The sequence below is a fragment of the Coregonus lavaretus genome (assembly GCF_964263955.1).
Source record: "Coregonus lavaretus genome assembly, chromosome: 26".
In the NCBI taxonomy this organism is placed as follows: Eukaryota; Metazoa; Chordata; class Actinopteri; order Salmoniformes; family Salmonidae; genus Coregonus; species Coregonus lavaretus.
The window spans coordinates 44,530,158-44,550,222 of NC_140013.1; the positions used below are offsets into that span (position 1 = coordinate 44,530,158).

The 20,065-nt window shown below is 44.2% G+C and overlaps 1 protein-coding gene across 1 annotated transcript in view; it reads right to left on the reverse strand.

The window, feature by feature from the left end:
- Positions 1-20,065, reverse strand: part of cntn5 (contactin 5) — a gene marked incomplete at both ends in the record, with an annotated part of 260,961 nt that overhangs the window by 188,277 nt on the left and 52,619 nt on the right. The gene's annotated exons all lie outside the window — the stretch shown is intronic.

The window sequence follows — 20,065 nt, forward strand, 5'->3', positions numbered from 1 at the left end:
GTAGCATGGTAGGGTAGCACAGTGTGGTAGCATGGTAGGGTAGCACGGTGTGGTAGCATGGTAGGGTAGCATGGTGTGGTAGCATGGTAGGGTAGCACGGTGTGGTAGCATGGTAGGGTAGCACGGTGTGGTAGCATGGTAGGGTAGCACGGTGTGGTAGCACAATGTGGTAGCACGGTGTGGTAGCACGGTAGGGTAGCACGGTGTGGTAGCACGGTAGGGTAGCACAGTGTGGTAGCACGGTGTGGTAGCATGGTAGGGTAGCACGGTGTGGTAGCATGGTAGGGTAGCACGGTGTGGTAGCACAGTGTGGTAGCATGGTAGGGTAGAACGGTGTGGTAGCATGGTAGGGTAGAACGATGTGGTAGCATGGTAGGGTAGCACGGTGTGGTAGCATGGTAGGGTAGCACGGTGTGGTAGCATGGTAGGGTAGCACGGTGTGGTAGCATGGTAGGGTAGCACGGTGTGGTAGCATGGTAGGGTAGCACGGTGTGGTAGCATGGTAGGGTAGCACGATGTGGTAGCACAGTAGGGTAGCACGGTGTGGTAACATTGTAGGGTAGCACGGTGTGGTAACATGGTAGGGTAGCACGGTGTGGTAGCATGGTAGGGTAGCATGGTGTGGTAGCATGGTAGGGTAGCACGGTGTGGTAGCATGGTAGGGTAGCACGGTGTGGTAGCACGGTAGGGTAGCACGGTGTGGTAGCACGGTAGGGTAGCACGGTGTGGTAGCATGGTAGGGTAGCACAGTGTGGTAGCATGGTAGGGTAGCACAGTGTGGTAGCATGGTAGGGTAGCACGGTGTGGTAGCATGGTAGGGTAGCACGGTGTGGTAGCATGGTAGGGTAGCACGGTGTGGTAGCATGGTAGGGTAGCACGGTGTGGTAGCATGGTAGGGTAGCACGGTGTGGTAGCACAGTGTGGTAGCACGGTGTGGTAGCACGGTAGGGTAGCACGGTGTGGTAGCACGGTAGGGTAGCACAGTGTGGTAGCACGGTGTGGTAGCATGGTAGGGTAGCACGGTGTGGTAGCATGGTAGGGTAGCACGGTGTGGTAGCACAGTGTGGTAGCATGGTAGGGTAGAACGGTGTGGTAGCATGGTAGGGTAGAACGGTGTGGTAGCATGGTAGGGTAGCACGGTGTGGTAGCATGGTAGGGTAGCACGGTGTGGTAGCATGGTAGGGTAGCACGATGTGGTAGCACGGTAGGGTAGCACGGTGTGGTAACATGGTAGGGTAGCACGGTGTGGTAACATGGTAAGGTAGCACGGTGTGGTAGCATGGTAGGGTAGCACGGTGTGGTAGCATGGTAGGGTAGCACGGTGTGGTAGCATGGTAGGGTAGCACGGTGTGGTAGCACGGTAGGGTAGCACGGTGTGGTAGCATGGTAGGGTAGCACGGTGTGGTAGCATGGTAGGGTAGCACAGTGTGGTAGCATGGTAGGGTAGCACAGTGTGGTAGCATGATAGGATAGCACGGTGTGGTAACATGGTAGGGTAGCACGGTGTGGTAGCATGGTAGGGTAGCACGGTGTGGTAGCATGGTAGGGTAGCACGGTGTGGTAGCACAGTGTGGTAGCACGGTGTGGTAGCACGGTAGGGTAGCACGGTGTGGTAGCACGGTAGGGTAGCACGGTGTGGTAGCACAGTGTGGTAGCACGGTGTGGTAGCACGGTAGGGTAGCACGGTGTGGTAGCACGGTAGGGTAGCACGGTGTGGTAGCACGGTGTGGTAGCATGGTGTGGTAGCACAGTTTGGTAGGACGGTAGGGTAGCACAGTAGGGTAGAACGGCTTCTTAGCAGAGTAAAGTAGCAGCAACATGAAAATCTGACCCTCCTCCTCAATAAGGGACTGCTAATGGACAAGCCTTTTACAGTATGAAATCTGATCTTCCTCCTCAATAAGGGACTGCTAATGGACAAGCCTTTTACAGTATGAAATCTGATCTTCCTCCTCAATAAGGGACTGCTAATGGACAAGCCTTTTACAGTATGAAATCTGATCTTCCTCCTCAATAAGGGACTGCTAATGGACAAGCCTTTTACAGTATGAAATCTGATCTTCCTCCTCAATAAGGGACTGCTAATGGACAAGCCTTTTACAGTATGAAATCTGATCTTCCTCCTCAATAAGGGACTGCTAATGGACAATCCTTTTACAGTATGAAATCTGATCTTCCTCCTCAATAGGGGACTGCTAATGGGCAAGCCTTTTACAGTATGAAATCTGATCTTCCTCCTCAATAAGGGACTGCTAATGGACAATCCTTTTACAGTATGAAATCTTATGAAAGTTTAGAAAACATCTACCTACCCATCAAATAAATGGTTGGAAAAACTACATTCTGATCACATTCTGCAGTAATACGGGGAACCCCGAGAGGCCATGATATAGGGTATCCTTAATAATTTAAAGAGTATGCGCGTAGTTGGGCATGAACCGATGCCAGCAAACCCTTTTTAGTTTAGTTTAGTATATTAATTTGACCATTTAAAAAACAAGTGCACATAAAACTTGAAAAATACATACATGCAAGGATACCACACAATAAAGTCTGGTCACTTTAAGAAATGGATCACTAGTCACATTAATAATGTTTACATAGCTTGCATTACTCATCTCATATGTATATACTGCATTCTATAATATTCTACTGTATCTTAGTCCATGCCGCTCTGACATTGCTCGTCCATTTATGTATATATTCTTAATTCCATTCCTTGCTTAGATTTGTGTGTATTGGGTATATGTTGTGAAATTGTTAGATATTACTGGTTAGATATTACTGCACTGTCGGAGCTAGAAGCACAAGCACTTCGCTACACCCGCAATAACATCGGCTAAACACGTGTATGTTGACCAATAACATCTGCTAAAACACGTGTATGTTGACCAATAACATCTGCTAAAACACGTGTATGTTGACCAATAACATCTGCTAAAACACGTGTATGTTGACCAATAACATCTGCTAAAACACGTGTATGTTGACCAATAACATCTGCTAAAACACGTGTATGTTGACCAATAACATCGGCTAAACACGTGTATGTTGACCAATAACATCTGCTAAAACACGTGTATGTTGACCAATAACATTTTGAGACAAGATGGCTAGGCCAGATCCAGCATGGCTGCACTGAGTATGACAGCGACGTAATACAACATAAAAACAAAGAAGAAGAAGAACATCTATCTCATCATTGCAGTGACATCGTAGGGGACATTCAAATGGGCACAGAAGACATCAACATGTTTTTTTAACTTTCCTTTTAAAGCTGCCCAGAGAGGACGTTGTTTTTCTGGGTAGAGGCAGCTCATTCCACTCTGAGGCTCCAGTATACGTGATAATACCTTTCCCAGCATTACCCCTGAACCTGTATAAGCACACAGCATTACCCCTGAACCTGTATAAGCACACATTAGCAACAGCTGATCTGGTGCTGTGATTGTTTGCATCCATAAACACGGGGAAAGTAATCAGTTAGATATCTGGGCGCAGAACCATAAATACTCCTGTAAACCAAACCCAGTCTAAAGGGTTATTAACTGGCCCTAGCCTCAACAGGCAGCCAGTTGAGTTCCTGAAAGCAGCTCCTGCCTATGTGAGTACCTGGGCTCACCTTCAATACTACCCTGATCAGCTTATTCTGGGCTCTCTGGAGCTTCCCCTTCAGAAGCTTAGATAAGACCCCAAACCAGGAAGTACTAGCGTAGGCAAAATGGCATTTGTATTTGTATTTGTATTTATTATGGATCCCCATTATTTGCTATCATGGCGGCAGCTACTCTTCCTGGGGTCCAGCAAAATTAAGGCAGTTATCAATTTTTGAAATATTATAATACATTCAAAACAGATTTCACAACATATTAAGTTTGTGCCCTCAGGCCTCTACTCTACTACCACATATTTATAACACAAAATCCATGTGTACGTGTGTGTATAGTGTGTATGTTATCGTGTGTGTGTGCATGTGTCTGTGCCTATGTTTGTGTTGCTTCACAGTCCCCGCTGTTCCATAAGGTGTATTTTTATCTGTTTTTTAAATCTAATTTTACTGCTTGCATCAGTTACCTGATGTGGAATAGAGTTCCATGTAGTCATGGCTCTATGTAGTACTGTGCACCTCCCATAGTCTGTTCTGGACTTGGGGACTGTGAAGAGACCTCTGGTGGCATGTCTTGTGGGGTATGCATGGGTGTCCGAGCTGTGTGCCAGTAGTTCAAACAGACAGCTTGGTGCATTCAACATGTCAACACTTCTCATAAATACAAGTAGTGATGAAGTCAATCTCTCCTCCACTTTGAGCCAGGAGAGATTGACATGAATATTATTAATGTTAGCTCTCTGTGTACATCCAAGGGCCAGCCGTGCTGCCCTGTTCTGAGCCATTTGCAATTATCCTAAGTCCCTCTTTGAGGCACCTGACCACACGACTGAACAGAAGTCCAGGTGTGACAAAACTAGGGCCTGTAGGACCTGCCTTGTTGATAGTGTTGTTAAGAAGGCAGAGCACGGCGAGTTAAGTTGATGCCATAGAGCTCCATTTTGGTCTCATCTGACCACAACACTTTCACCCAGTTCTCCTCTGAATCATTCAGATGTTCATTGGCAAACTTCAGACGTGCATGTATATGTGCTTTCTTGAGCAGAGGCACCTTGCGGGCGCTGCAGGATTTCAGTCCTTCACGGCGTAGTGTATTACCAATTGTTTTCTTGGTGACTATGGTCCCAGCTGCCTTGAGATCATTGACAAGATCCTCCCGTGTAGTTCTGGTCTGATTCCTCACCGTTCTCATGATCATTGTAACTCCACGAGGTGAGATCTTGCATGGAGCCCCAGGCCAAGGGAGATTGACAGTTCTTTTGTGTTTTTTCCATTTGCGAATAATCGCACCAACTGTTGTCACCTTCTCACCAAGCTGCTTGGCGATGGTCTTGTAGCCCATTCCAGCCTTGTGTACGTCTACAATCTTGTCCCTGACATCCTTGGAGAGCTCTTTGGTCTTGGCCATGGTAGAGAGTTTGGAATCTGATTGATTGATTGCTTCTGTGAACAGGTGTCTTTTATACAGGCAACAAGCTGAGATTAGGAGCACTCCCTTTAAGAGTGTGCTCCTAATCTCAGCTCGTTACTTGTATAAAAGACACCTGGGAGCCAGAAATCTTTCTGATTGAGAGGGGGTCAAATACTTATTTCCCTCATTAAAATGCAAATCAATTTATAAAATGTTTGACATGCGTTTTTCTGGATTGTTTTGTTGTTATTCTGTCTCTCACTGTTCAAATAAACCTACCATTAAAATTATAGACAGATAATTTCTTTGTCAGTGGGCAAACGTACAAAATCAGCAGGGGATCAAATTATTTTTCCCCTCACTGTATGTGGTTTCCAGTTTGCATAAGGTCCAGTGAAGTTCTTTGAGGGCCGTCGTGGTATCGGCTTGAGGGGGGATATACACGGCCGTGACTATAACCGAAGATAATTATCTTGGGAGAAAATACGGTCGGCATTTGATTGTGAGGTATTCTAGGTCGGTTGAACAGAAGGACTCGAGTTCCTCTATGTTACTACAATTACACCACGAGTCGTTAATCATGAAACACACACCTCCGCCCTTCTGCTTCCCGGAGAGATATTTATTCCTGTCTGCGCGATGAACTGAGAATTCATCTGGCTGGACCGATTCCGACAGAATATCCCAAGAGAGCCATGTTTCCGTGAAACAAAGTATGTTACAGGCCTTGATGTCTCTCTGGAAACAAATCCTTGCCCGTAGTTCGTCGAGTTTGTTAACCAAAGACTGAACATTAGTGAGTAGAATACTTGGAAGAATACTTGGAAACCCTGATGTTCAGTCCAAAACTGTTTAGTTGGTTTCTGGCAGTACTACTACAGCCTAGTTCTTAAATGATTTCCAAAGCTTTTTAGGATCATTTTTGTTCTCAATGATTTTATCAACAACGTAACCCCTCTTAGCTTCATCCATCCTGCTCTGTGCTTCAGTTCTGTGACGTTTATATAAGACAAAATCAGGCTGCTCTAGAGAGTTCTTACATTTCTTAAAGGCCTTATTCCTTGCTTTGATATATTCTAGAAACTCATGATTAAAGCAAGGGCCAGATCTCTGCTTTACTCTGACCTGACTAATGGGAGCCATCACATTCCTTTACTCTGACCTGTCTAATGGGAGCCATCACATTCCTTTACTCTGACCTGTCTAATGGGAGCCATCACATTCCTTTACTCTGACCTGTCTAATGGGAGCCATCACATTCCTTTACTCTGACCTGTCTAATGGGAGCCATCACATTCCTTTACTCTGACCTGTCTAATGGGAGCCATCACATTCCTTTACTCTGACCTGTCTAATGGGAGCCATCACATTCCTTTACTCTGACCTGACTAATGGGAGCCATCACATTCCTTTACTCTGACCTGTCTAATGGGAGCCATCACATTCCTTTACTCTGACCTGTCTAATGGGAGCCATCACATTCCTTTACTCTGACCTGCCTAATGGGAGCCATCACATTCCTTTACTCTGACCTGTCTAATGGGAGCCATCACATTCCTTTACTCTGACCTGTCTAATGGGAGCCATCACATTCCTTTACTCTGACCTGTCTAATAGGAGCCATCACATTCCTTTACTCTGACCTGTCTAATGGGAGCCATCACATTCCTTTACTCTGACCTGTCTAATAGGAGCCATCACATTCCTTTACTCTGACCTGTCTAATGAGAGCCATCACATTCCTTTACTCTGACCTGTCTAATGGGAGCCATCACATTCCTTTACTCTGACCTGTCTAATGGGAGCCATCACATTCCTTTACTCTGACCTGTCTAATGGGAGCCATCACATTCCTTTACTCTGACCTGCCTAATGGGAGCCATCACATTCCTTTACTCTGACCTGTCTAATGGGAGCCATCACATTCCTTTACTCTGACCTGTCTAATGGGAGCCATCACATTCCTTTACTCTGACCTGTCTAATAGGAGCCATCACATTCCTTTACTCTGACCTGTCTAATGGGAGCCATCACATTCCTTTACTCTGACCTGTCAAATAGGAGCCATCACATTCCTTTACTCTGACCTGTCTAATAGGAGCCATCACATTCCTTTACTCTGACCTGTCTAATAGGAGCCATCACATTCCTTTACTCTGACCTGTCTAATGGGAGCCATCACATTCCTTTACTCTGACCTGTCTAATAGGAGCCATCACATTCCTTTACTCTGACCTGTCTAATGGGAGCCATCACATTCCTTTACTCTGACCTGTCTAATGGGAGCCATCACATTCCTTTACTCTGACCTGTCTAATGGGAGCCATCACATTCCTTTACTCTGACCTGTCTAATGGGAGCCATCACATTCCTTTACTCTGACCTGTCTAATGGGAGCCATCACATTCCTTTACTCTGACCTGTCTAATGGGAGCCATCACATTCCTTTACTCTGACCTGTCTAATGGGAGCCATCATATTCCTTTACTCTGACCTGTCTAATGGGAGCCATCACATTCCTTTACTCTGACCTGTCTAATGGGAGCCATCACATTCCTTTACTCTGACCTGTCTAATGGGAGCCATCACATTCCTTTACTCTGACCTGTCTAATGGGAGCCATCACATTCCTTTACTCTGACCTGTCTAATGGGAGCCATCACATTCCTTTACTCTGACCTGTCTAATGGGAGCCATCACATTCCTTTACTCTGACCTGTCTAATGGGAGCCATCACATTCCTTTACTCTGACCTGTCTAATGGGAGCCATCACATTCCTTTACTCTGACCTGTCTAATGGGAGCCATCACATTCCTTTACTCTGACCTGACTAATGGGAGCCATCACATTCCTTTACTCTGACCTGTCTAATGGGAGCCATCACATTCCTTTACTCTGACCTGTCTAATGGGAGCCATCACATTCCTTTACTCTGACCTGTCTAATGGGAGCCATCACATTCCTTTACTCTGACCTGTCTAATGGGAGCCATCACATTCCTTTACTCTGACCTGTCTAATGGGAGCCATCACATTCCTTTACTCTGACCTGTCTAATGGGAGCCATCATATTCCTTTACTCTGACCTGTCTAATGGGAGCCATCACATTCCTTTACTCTGACCTGTCTAATGGGAGCCATCACATTCCTTTACTCTGACCTGTCTAATGGGAGCCATCACATTCCTTTACTCTGACCTGTCTAATGGGAGCCATCACATTCCTTTACTCTGACCTGTCTAATGGGAGCCATCACATTCCTTTACTCTGACCTGTCTAATGGGAGCCATCACATTCCTTTACTCTGACCTGTCTAATGGGAGCCATCACATTCCTTTACTCTGACCTGTCTAATGGGAGCCATCACATTCCTTTACTCTGACCTGTCTAATGGGAGCCATCACATTCCTTTACTCTGACCTGACTAATGGGAGCCATCACATTCCTTTACTCTGACCTGTCTAATGGGAGCCATCACATTCCTTTACTCTGACCTGTCTAATGGGAGCCATCACATTCCTTTACTCTGACCTGTCTAATGGGAGCCATCACATTCCTTTACTCTGACCTGTCTAATGGGAGCCATCACATTCTTTACTCTGACCTGACTAATGGGAGCCATCACATTCCTTTACTCTGACCTGTCTAATGGGAGCCATCACATTCCTTTACTCTGACCTGTCTAATGGGAGCCATCACATTCCTTTACTCTGACCTGACTAATGGGAGCCATCACATTCCTTTACTCTGACCTGTCTAATGGGAGCCATCACATTCCTTTACTCTGACCTGTCTAATGGGAGCCATCACATTCCTTTACTCTGACCTGTCTAATGGGAGCCATCACATTCCTTTACTCTGACCTGTCTAATGGGAGCCATCATATTCCTTTACTCTGACCTGTCTAATGGGAGCCATCACATTCCTTTACTCTGACCTGTCTAATGGGAGCCATCACATTCCTTTACTCTGACCTGTCTAATGGGAGCCATCACATTCCTTTACTCTGACCTGTCTAATAGGAGCCATCACATTCCTTTACTCTGACCTGTCTAATGGGAGCCATCACATTCCTTTACTCTGACCTGTCTAATAGGAGCCATCACATTCCTTTACTCTGACCTGTCTAATGGGAGCCATCACATTCCTTTACTCTGACCTGTCTAATGGGAGCCATCACATTCCTTTACTCTGACCTGTCTAATGGGAGCCATCACATTCCTTTACTCTGACCTGTCTAATGGGAGCCAACACATTCCTTTACTCTGACCTGTCTAATGGGAGCCATCACATTCCTTTACTCTGACCTGTCTAATGGGAGCCATCACATTCCTTTACTCTGACCTGTCTAATGGGAGCCATCACATTCCTTTACTCTGACCTGTCTAATGGGAGCCATCACATTCCTTTACTCTGACCTGTCTAATGGGAGCCATCACATTCCTTTACTCTGACCTGTCTAATGGGAGCCATCACATTCCTTTACTCTGACCTGTCTAATGGGAGCCATCACATTCCTTTACTCTGACCTGTCTAATGGGAGCCATCACATTCCTTTACTCTGACCTGACTAATGGGAGCCATCACATTCCTTTACTCTGACCTGTCTAATGGGAGCCATCACATTCCTTTACTCTGACCTGTCTAATGGGAGCCATCACATTCCTTTACTCTGACCTGTCTAATGGGAGCCATCACATTCCTTTACTCTGACCTGTCTAATGGGAGCCATCACATTCCTTTACTCTGACCTGTCTAATGGGAGCCATCACATTCCTTTACTCTGACCTGTCTAATGGGAGCCATCACATTCCTTTACTCTGACCTGTCTAATGGGAGCCATCACATTCCTTTACTCTGACCTGTCTAATGGGAGCCATCACATTCCTTTACTCTGACCTGACTAATGGGAGCCATCACATTCCTTTACTCTGACCTGTCTAATGGGAGCCATCACATTCCTTTACTCTGACCTGTCTAATGGGAGCCATCACATTCCTTTACTCTGACCTGTCTAATGGGAGCCATCACATTCCTTTACTCTGACCTGACTAATGGGAGCCATCACATTCCTTTACTCTGACCTGTCTAATGGGAGCCATCACATTCCTTTACTCTGACCTGTCTAATGGGAGCCATCACATTCCTTTACTCTGACCTGACTAATGGGAGCCATCACATTCCTTTACTCTGACCTGTCTAATGGGAGCCATCACATTCCTTTACTCTGACCTGTCTAATGGGAGCCATCACATTCCTTTACTCTGACCTGTCTAATGGGAGCCATCACATTCCTTTACTCTGACCTGTCTAATGGGAGCCATCATATTCCTTTACTCTGACCTGTCTAATGGGAGCCATCACATTCCTTTACTCTGACCTGTCTAATGGGAGCCATCACATTCCTTTACTCTGACCTGTCTAATGAGAGCCATCACATTCCTTTACTCTGACCTGTCTAATAGGAGCCATCACATTCCTTTACTCTGACCTGTCTAATAGGAGCCATCACATTCCTTTACTCTGACCTGTCTAATAGGAGCCATCACATTCCTTTACTCTGACCTGTCTAATGGGAGCCATCACATTCCTTTACTCTGACCTGTCTAATGGGAGCCATCACATTCCTTTACTCTGACCTGTCTAATGGGAGCCATCACATTCCTTTACTCTGACCTGTCTAATGGGAGCCATCACATTCCTTTACTCTGACCTGTCTAATGGGAGCCATCACATTCCTTTACTCTGACCTGTCTAATGGGAGCCATCACATTCCTTTACTCTGACCTGTCTAATGGGAGCCATCACATTCCTTTACTCTGACCTGTCTAATGGGAGCCATCACATTCCTTTACTCTGACCTGTCTAATGGGAGCCATCACATTCCTTTACTCTGACCTGTCTAATGGGAGCCATCACATTCCTTTACTCTGACCTGTCTAATAGGAGCCATCACATTCCTTTACTCTGACCTGACTAATAGGAGCCATCACATTCCTTTACTCTGACCTGTCTAATGGGAGCCAACACATTCCTTTACTCTGACCTGTCTAATGGGAGCCATCACATTCCTTTACTCTGACCTGTCTAATGGGAGCCATCACATTCCTTTACTCTGACCTGTCTAATGGGAGCCATCACATTCCTTTACTCTGACCTGTCTAATAGGAGCCATCACATTCCTTTACTCTGACCTGTCTAATGGGAGCCAACACATTCCTTTACTCTGACCTGTCTAATGGGAGCCATCACATTCCTTTACTCTGACCTGTCTAATAGGAGCCATCACATTCCTTTACTCTGACCTGTCTAATGGGAGCCATCACATTCCTTTACTCTGACCTGTCTAATGGGAGCCATCACATTCCTTTACTCTGACCTGTCTAATGGGAGCCATCACATTCCTTTACTCTGACCTGTCTAATGGGAGCCAACACATTCCTTTACTCTGACCTGTCTAATGGGAGCCATCACATTCCTTTACTCTGACCTGTCTAATAGGAGCCATCACATTCCTTTACTCTGACCTGTCTAATGGGAGCCATCACATTCCTTTACTCTGACCTGTCTAATGGGAGCCATCACATTCCTTTACTCTGACCTGTCTAATAGGAGCCATCACATTCCTTTACTCTGACCTGTCTAATAGGAGCCATCACATTCCTTTACTCTGACCTGTCTAATAGGAGCCAACACATTCCTTTACTCTGACCTGTCTAATGGGAGCCATCACATTCACCACATTAAGGAATCTCCATTTAAAGGCGTCCCAGGCCCTGTCTACCCCTACACTGTCCAGCACTGGTGACCAGTCAATTTTACCCACTTGCTCACTAAACATTTCAACACAGTCTTTTTTTAGTTATCTGATTCTAACAGTTTTGTGACACTTAAATATATCTTTAAAAACCCTCCTTGTGCTAAGTGTAATAAAATTACCACTGATTCCATAGACTATTTCTCCACCCTGCGATATTTTGGATTTATCAGACACCAATATTAAGTCAATCGTACTTTGCGCTGTTTCACATACCCTGGTGGGATCTTTTATCATTTGGGTCAGAGCAGGTGATCTACAGAAGGGCATTAATACGTTCTGGCTTAGGTTATCCTTTTTGCAGACATCAGTATTGAGCCAAAACCAGCAAACCCTTAGCCATGCCAACATTCATGATATGCCAAAACCTCAAGGGTATTATGGCTTCTATGAAAGAGATCAACACACATTTTCCTTTAAGCAATGTCAGAAAATGTTTCACAAAATAGTTGGTGATGCAATTGATCACAAAGTGGTTACTAAGCAACACAATTAACATTTCAACCAACAACCTCGGATACACAAGAGCACACCGAGTTCCGTTTCTTCAAGTTGTTGGTGGTGTAGTCCTATTGTTTTAGGTGATAAAAAAATATGAATTTAAATGACGTCATAATTTCATCAATCAAAGTTTGTACCGAAAGATTGCCAATTGAATAGCCCATCATAATAGAATATGCATAAAATGCATCCTCTAATTGCAACGTCTGCCAATGCCCACATATTGTCTAAAGAACATTTTCTATTTTTAATACCCTTAAAAAAACACCAAGTTAGGAATAGGCTCTCTGATTTTAAAATAGGCCGTCATCACCGTTAATCGTGAATGATAATTCTTCCCGTTTTACTGTTGAAACATCCAAACTGCGTCTCCATGCATGTGGCACGGAGATTGATCTCAATCAGTTTCATAGGGAAGTGCATTTAGATCTTCTTGAATTACTGTTTGACACGTGAATTAGAGCATATGGTGTTACAAACTATTACCCTTCCTTGTTTTTTGATTCAATCATTTACATTTACATAATGTAGCAGACGCTCTTATCCAGAGCGACTTACAAATTGGTGCATTCAACTTATGATAGCCAGTGGGACAACCACTTTTATTTTATTTTATGGGGGTCAGGGGAAGAAGGATTACTTTATACTATTCCAGGTATTCCTTAAAGCATATATACAGCATAGTTGCACGCTCTGTTGAGTTCTGGCACATGGTCTATTCAGCTTTAGCTAACCATCCTAAAATATCATTAGAAATAAGGAGGAGTTTTTGCTATTAGATTCAGTACTGTTATGTAAAATACTAATGAATCATTATGTGATCTTAAAGACATTGATTCAGCTTTGATCTAACTTTACTAAACGAGCAGCATTGTGAGAAGTGATAATCTTCTATTTGTAATCATAATGATAAGTGCTGAGTAGGACTATTAGGCGACAGATCTTGATGATGAGGGTTATTTTAAATGATTGGAGCTGAAAGGACAGCGCCAGGATCGCGCAATGATGTTGAACCAACTTGTGGTGCTGAAGGATAGCTGAAGGAGAGCTGAAGGAGAGCTGAAGGATAGCTGAAGGAGAGCTGAAGGAGAGCTGAAGGAGAGCTGAAGGAGAGCTGAAGGAGAGCTGAAGGAGAGCTGAAGGAGAGCTGAAGGAGAGCTGAAGGATGGCTGATGGATAGTTGAAGGATAGCTGAGGATAGCTGAAGGGGAGCTCTGCCATTGGGCCAGTTCAGGAACAAACAACAATAATGTGCAGTAGGCTATAGTCTAATAGTCCTATGACAACGTGGTATAACTATTAGTAGACTATATTCTAATAGTCCTATGACTACGTGGTATAGTTATTAGTAGGCTATAGTCTAATAGTCCTATGACTACGTGGTATAGTTAATAGTAGGCTATAGTCTAATAGTCCTATGACTACGTGGTATAGTTATTAGTAGGCTATAGTCTAATAGTCCTATGACTACGTGGTATAGTTATTAGTAGGCTATAGTCTAATAGTCCTATGACTACGTGGTATAGTTATTAGTAGGCTATAGTCTAATAGTCCTATGACTACGTGGTATAGTTATTAGTAGGCTATAGTCTAATAGTCCTATGACTACATAGTATAACTATTAGTAGGCTATAGTCTAATAGTCCTAGGACTATTAAATATTAAATATAATTTATTTAGAATTTATCAGAATTAATTTTCAAGAAATAGATTTACCAGCTCCATGTATTCTCAAATTGAAATACCTAGTCAGTCACAACTGAATGTATTCAAGTGAAATGTGTCTTCTGAATTTAACCCCTCTGAATCAGAGAGGTACGGAGGGCTGCCTTAATCAATATCATCGGCGGCCAGGGGGCAGTTGGAATTGGGGGTTAACTGCCTTGCTCAATGGCAGATCTTTCCATTTTGCCTGCTCGGGGATTCGAAACAATGAGCTTTCGGTTACTGGCCCAACGCTATTAACCGTTAGGCTACCTCCGCACTCCACCATAACTCACTTCAAGCTTCCAGAAAGATTAAAGGGTCTTACTGTTTTCTTATTCTACAAGATTTATACAAGATGTATTGCCGTAAATCAGAACTTTTACTTTCGGTGGTTGACAGATAAATAAGATTCAATGCATAAGACTGTACCATGGCAATGTGGAAAAACCTTGAGTTTCACAGAGAGGGATAAATGGTGGCCATTCGTTATGCAGAGGGAGAGGGAGAGAGAGAGAGAGAGAGAGAAAGAGAGAGAGAGAGAGAGAGAGAGAGAGAGAGAGAGAGAGAGAGAGAGAGAGAGAGAGAGAGAGAGAGACCCGGGCCCATGTCTAAAGTAGTGCACTACAAAGGGAACAGGGTGCCATATCCCCATCGGGCCATGGCCTGCCATTTGGGACGCACACTCTGACAGCCCTTTAGCTGTTTGTTGCCCATGTTTAGGAGAAGGGGAGACCAGGAAGTACGGACTAAAACACTTTACTAATAAATATTCCAAGGGGAGGAATATTGCATGTTTAACTTTCAACTTTCAACAGATGATATATGATCACGGTGTGTAGTAGTTGTACTGTATAAAGTTGTCAAGAATACGCAAGGTCATACACACACACACTGGCAAGCATACAGACACACATGCACACACACACACATTTGTAAGTCTGGTGAAAGGCAGCAGAGGGTTGACCAGACTCGGCAGGCATCAGTATCATGTAGTAACCAAAAAAGTGTTAAACAAATCAAAATATATTTTATATTTGAGATTCTTCAAAGTAGCCACCCTTTGCCTTGATGACAGCTTTGCACACTTTTGGCATTCTCTTAACCTTCACCTTACCTGAGACCCCAATTTGCTTACCGCCCCAATAGATCCAAAGACGATGCAATCACCATCACTCAGCACACTGCCCTATCCCATCTGGACAAGAGGAATACCTACGTAAGAATGCTGTTCATTGTATTCTATAGCTCAGCATTCAACACCATAGTACCCTCCAAGCTCATCATTAAGCTTGAGGAACTGGGTCTGAACCCCGCCCTGTGCAACTGGGTCCTGGACTTCCTGACGGGCCGCCGCTAGGTGGTGAAGGTAGGAAACAACACCTCCACTTCGCTCATCCTCAACACTGGGGCCCCACAAGGGTGCGTGCTCAGCCCCCTCCTGTACTCCCTGTTCACCCATGACTGCGTAGCCATGCACGCCTCCAACTCAATCATCAAGTTTGCAGACGACACAACAGCAGTAGGCTTGATTACCAACAATGACAAGACAGCCTACAGGGAGGAGGTGAGGGCTCGGAGAGTGTGGTGCCAGGAAAATAACCTCTCACTCAACGTCAACAAAACAAAGGAGATGATTGTGGACTTCAGGAAACAGCAGAGGGTGCACCCCCCTATTCACATCGAAGGGACCGCAGCGGAGAAGGTGGAAAGCTTCAAGTTCCTTGGCGTACACATCACTGACAACCTGAAATGGTCCACCCGAACAGACAGTGTGGTGAAGAAGGCTCAACAGAGGCTCCTCAACCTCAGGAGGCTAACGAAATTTGGCTTGGCACCTAAAACCCTCACAAACTTTTAAAGATGCACAATTGAGAGCATCCTGTCGGGCTGTATCACCGCCTGGTAAGGCAACTGCACCGCCCACAACCGCAGGGCTCTCCAGAGGGTGGTGCGGTCTGCCCAACGCATTACCGGGGTCAAACTACCCGACCTCCAGGACACCTACAGCACCCGATGTCACAGGAAGGCCAAAAAAATCATCAAGGACATCAACCACCCGAGCCACTGCCTGTTCACCCCACTATCATCCAGAAGGCGAGGTCAGTACAGGTGCATCAAAGCTGGGACCGAGAGACTGAAAAACAGCTTCTATCTCAAGGCCATCAGACTGTTAAATAGCCATCACTAGCACATTAGAGGCTGCTGCTGCCTATTGAAATCACTGGCCACTTTAAGAAATGCAACACTAGTCACTTTAATAATGTTTCCATATCTTGCATTACTCATCTCATATGTATATACTGCATTCTATTCTATAATATTCTACTGTATCTTAGTCAATGCCGCTCTGACATCGCTCGTCCATATACACCACCGTTCAAAGGTTTAGGGTCACATTGAAATGTCTTTGTTTTCGTAAGAAAAGCTAATTTTTTGTCCATTAAAATAACATCAAATTAATCAGAAATACAGTGTAGACATTGTTAATGTTGTAAATGGCTATTGTAGCTGGAAACGGCAGATTTTTTATGGAATATCTACATAGGCGTACAGAGGCCCATTATCAGCAACCATCAGTCCTGTGTTCCAATGGCACGTTGTGTTTGCTAATCCAAGTTTATCATTTTAAAAGGCTAATTGATCAGAAAACCCTTTTGCAATTATGTTAGCACAGCTGAAAACTGTTGTGCTGATTAAAGAAGCAATAAAACTGGCCTTCTTGAGACTAGTTGAGTATCTGGAGGATCAGCAATTGTGGGTACGATTACAGGCTCAAAATGGCCAGAAACAAATAACTTTATTCTGAAACTCGTCAGTCTATTCTTGTTCTGAGAAATTAAGGTTATTCCATGAGAGAAATTGCTAAGAAACTGAAGAGCTTGTACAATGCTGTGTACTACTCCCTTCACAGAACAGCGCAAACTGGCTGTAACCAGAATAGAAAGAGGAGTGGGAGGCCCCGGTGCACAACTGAGCAAGAGGACAAATACATTAGAGTGTCTAGTTTGAGAAACAGACGCCTCACAGGTCCTCAACTGGCAGCTTCATTAAATAGTACCCGCAAAACACCAGTCTCAACGTCAACAGTGAAGAGGCGACTCCGGGATGCTGAGCTTCTAGGCAGAGTTGAAAAGAAAAAGCCATATCTCATATTGGCCAATAAAAATAAAAGATTAAGATGGGCAGTCTGAGATATGGCTTTTTCTTTGGAGCTCCTTCAGGGTTATCTTTGGTCTCTTTGTTGCCTCTCTGATTAACGCCCTCCTTGCCTGGTCCGTGAGTTTTGGTGGGAGGCCCTCTGTTGGCAGGTTTATTGTGGTGCTATATTCTTTCAATTTTTAATAATGGATTCAATGGTGCTCCGTGGGATGTTCAAAGTTTCAGATATTTTTTCACAACCCAACCCTGATCTGTACTTCTCCACAACTTTGTCCATGACCTGTTTGGAGAGCTCCTTGGTCTTCATGGTGCCACTTGCTTGTTGGTGCCCCTTGCTTAGTGGTGTTGCAGACTCTGGGGCCTTTCAGAACAGGTGTATATATATATATATTTATTTAACCTTTATTTAACTAGGCAAGTCAGTTAAGAACAAATTCTTATTTACAATGACAGCATACACCGGCCAAACCCGGATGAATCTGGGCCAATTGTGCGCCGCCCTATGGGACTCCCAATCACGGCCGGTTGTGATACAGCCTGGAATCGAACCAGGGGGTCTGTAGTGACGCCTCGAGCACTGAGATGCAGTGCCTTAGACCGGGAGCCCCGAGTGGCGCATATATACTGAGATCATGTGACAGATCATTTGACACTTAGATTGCACACAGGTGGACTGTATTTATGTGACTTCTGAAGGTAATTGGTTAAACCAGATCTTATTTAGGGGCTTCATAGCAAAGGGGGTGAATACATATGCACGCACCACTTTTCCGTTATTTATTTTTTAGAATTTCACTTCACCAATATGTCCATTACATGAAATCCAATTAAAAATCTATTTAAATTATAGGTTGTAATGCAACAAAATAGGAAAAATGCCAAGGTGGATGAATACTTTTTTCAAGGCACTGTATATTCTCTAGCAGCAACAGTCCACTGGCTGAGAATAGTGGAACATAAGCTCCCTGTAGGCATGGCAATAAGAAGCAAAACATACAATGTGTTTCTCCAGCGAGCACAGTCGCCCACCACCAGGGCAGCTAAGCACAGAGTTAAGGGTCAAACAGCAGTTACAGTGCCTTCAGAAAGTATTCATACTCCTGGACTTAATATGAGCAAATTTATTGAAAATGAAATACAGAAATATCTCATTTACATAAGTATTCAAAATCCCGAGTCAATACTTTGTAGAAGCACCTTTGACAGCGATTACAGCTGTGAGTCTTTCTGGGTAAGTCTCTAAGAGCTTTCCACACCTGGATTGTACAATATTTGCCCATTATTCTTTTCAAAATTCTTCAAGCTCTGTCAAATTGGTTGTTGATCATTGCTTGACAACCATTTTCAGGTCTTTCAAGTAGATGTATTTCAAAACTGTAACTCGGCCACTCAGGAACATTCACTGTCTTCTTGGTGAGCAACTCCAGTGTAGATTTGGCCTTATATGTTGTATTATTGTCCTGCTGAAAGGTGAATTAGTCTCCCAGTGTCTGGTGGACAGCAGACTGAACCAGGGTTTCCTCTAGTCTCCCAGTGTCTGTTGGAAAGCAGACTGGACCAGGTTTTCCTCTAGTCTCCCAGTGTCTGGTGGAAAGCAGACTGGACCAGGTTTTCCTCTAGGATTTTGCCTGTGCTTAGCTCTATACCATTTATTTCTTATCCTGAAAAACTCCCCAGTCCTTAACGATTACAAGCATACCCATAACATGGTGCAGCCACCACTATGCTTGAAGATATGGAGAGTGGTACTCAGTAATGTGTTGTATTGGATTTGCCCAAAAAATAACACTTTATATTCAGGACAAAAAGTTAATTGCTTTGCCACGTTTATTGCAGTTTTACTTTAGTGCCTTGTTGCAAACAGGATGCATGTTTTGGAATATTTGTATTCTGTACAGGCTTCCTTCTTTTCACTCTGTCAATTAGGTTAGTATTGTGGAGTAACTACAATGTTGTTGATCCATCCTCAGTTTTCTCCTATTCACAGCCATTAAACTCTGTAACTGTTTTAAAGTCACCATTGGCCTCATAGTGAAATCCCTGAGCGGTTTCCTTCCTCTCCGGCAACTGAGTTAGGAAGGACGCCTGTATCTTTGTAGTGACTGGGTGTATTGATACACCATCCAAAGTGTAATTAATAACTTCACCATCATGCTCAAAGGGATATTCAATGTCTGCTTTTTTTATATTTTTTTACCCATCTACCAGTAGGTGCCCTTCTTGGAAAACCTCCCTGGTCTTTGTGGTTGAATCTGTTTGAAATTCACTGCTCGACTGAGGGACCTTACAGATAATTGTATATGTGGAGTAGAGAGATGAGGTAGTCATTCAAAAAATCTAGTTAAACACTATTATTGCACACCGAGTGAGTCCATGTAACTTATTATGTGACTTGTTAAGCACATTTTTACTCCTGAACTTATTTAGGCTTGCCATAACAAAGGGGTTGAATACTTATTGACTCAAGACATTTCAGCTTTTCATTTTTAATTCATTTGTAAAAAATAATAATTGAAAAAACATAATTCCACTCAGTCAACTCCTGAGTGGCGCAGTGGTCTAAGGCATTGCATCGCAGTGCTAACTGTGCCACTAGAGATCCTGGTTCGAATCCAGGCTCTGTCGCCGCCGGCCGCGACCGGGAGACTCATGGGCGGCGCACAATTGGTCCAGGGTAGGGGAGGGAATGGCCGGCAGGGATGTAGCTCAGTTGATAGAGCATGGTGTTTGCAACGCCAGGGTTGTGGGTTCGATTCCCACGGGGGGCCAGTATAAAAAAATATATATATGTATTCACTAACTGTAAGTCGCTCTGGATAAGAGCGTCTGCTAACTGACTAAAAATGTAATGTAAATGTAATGAC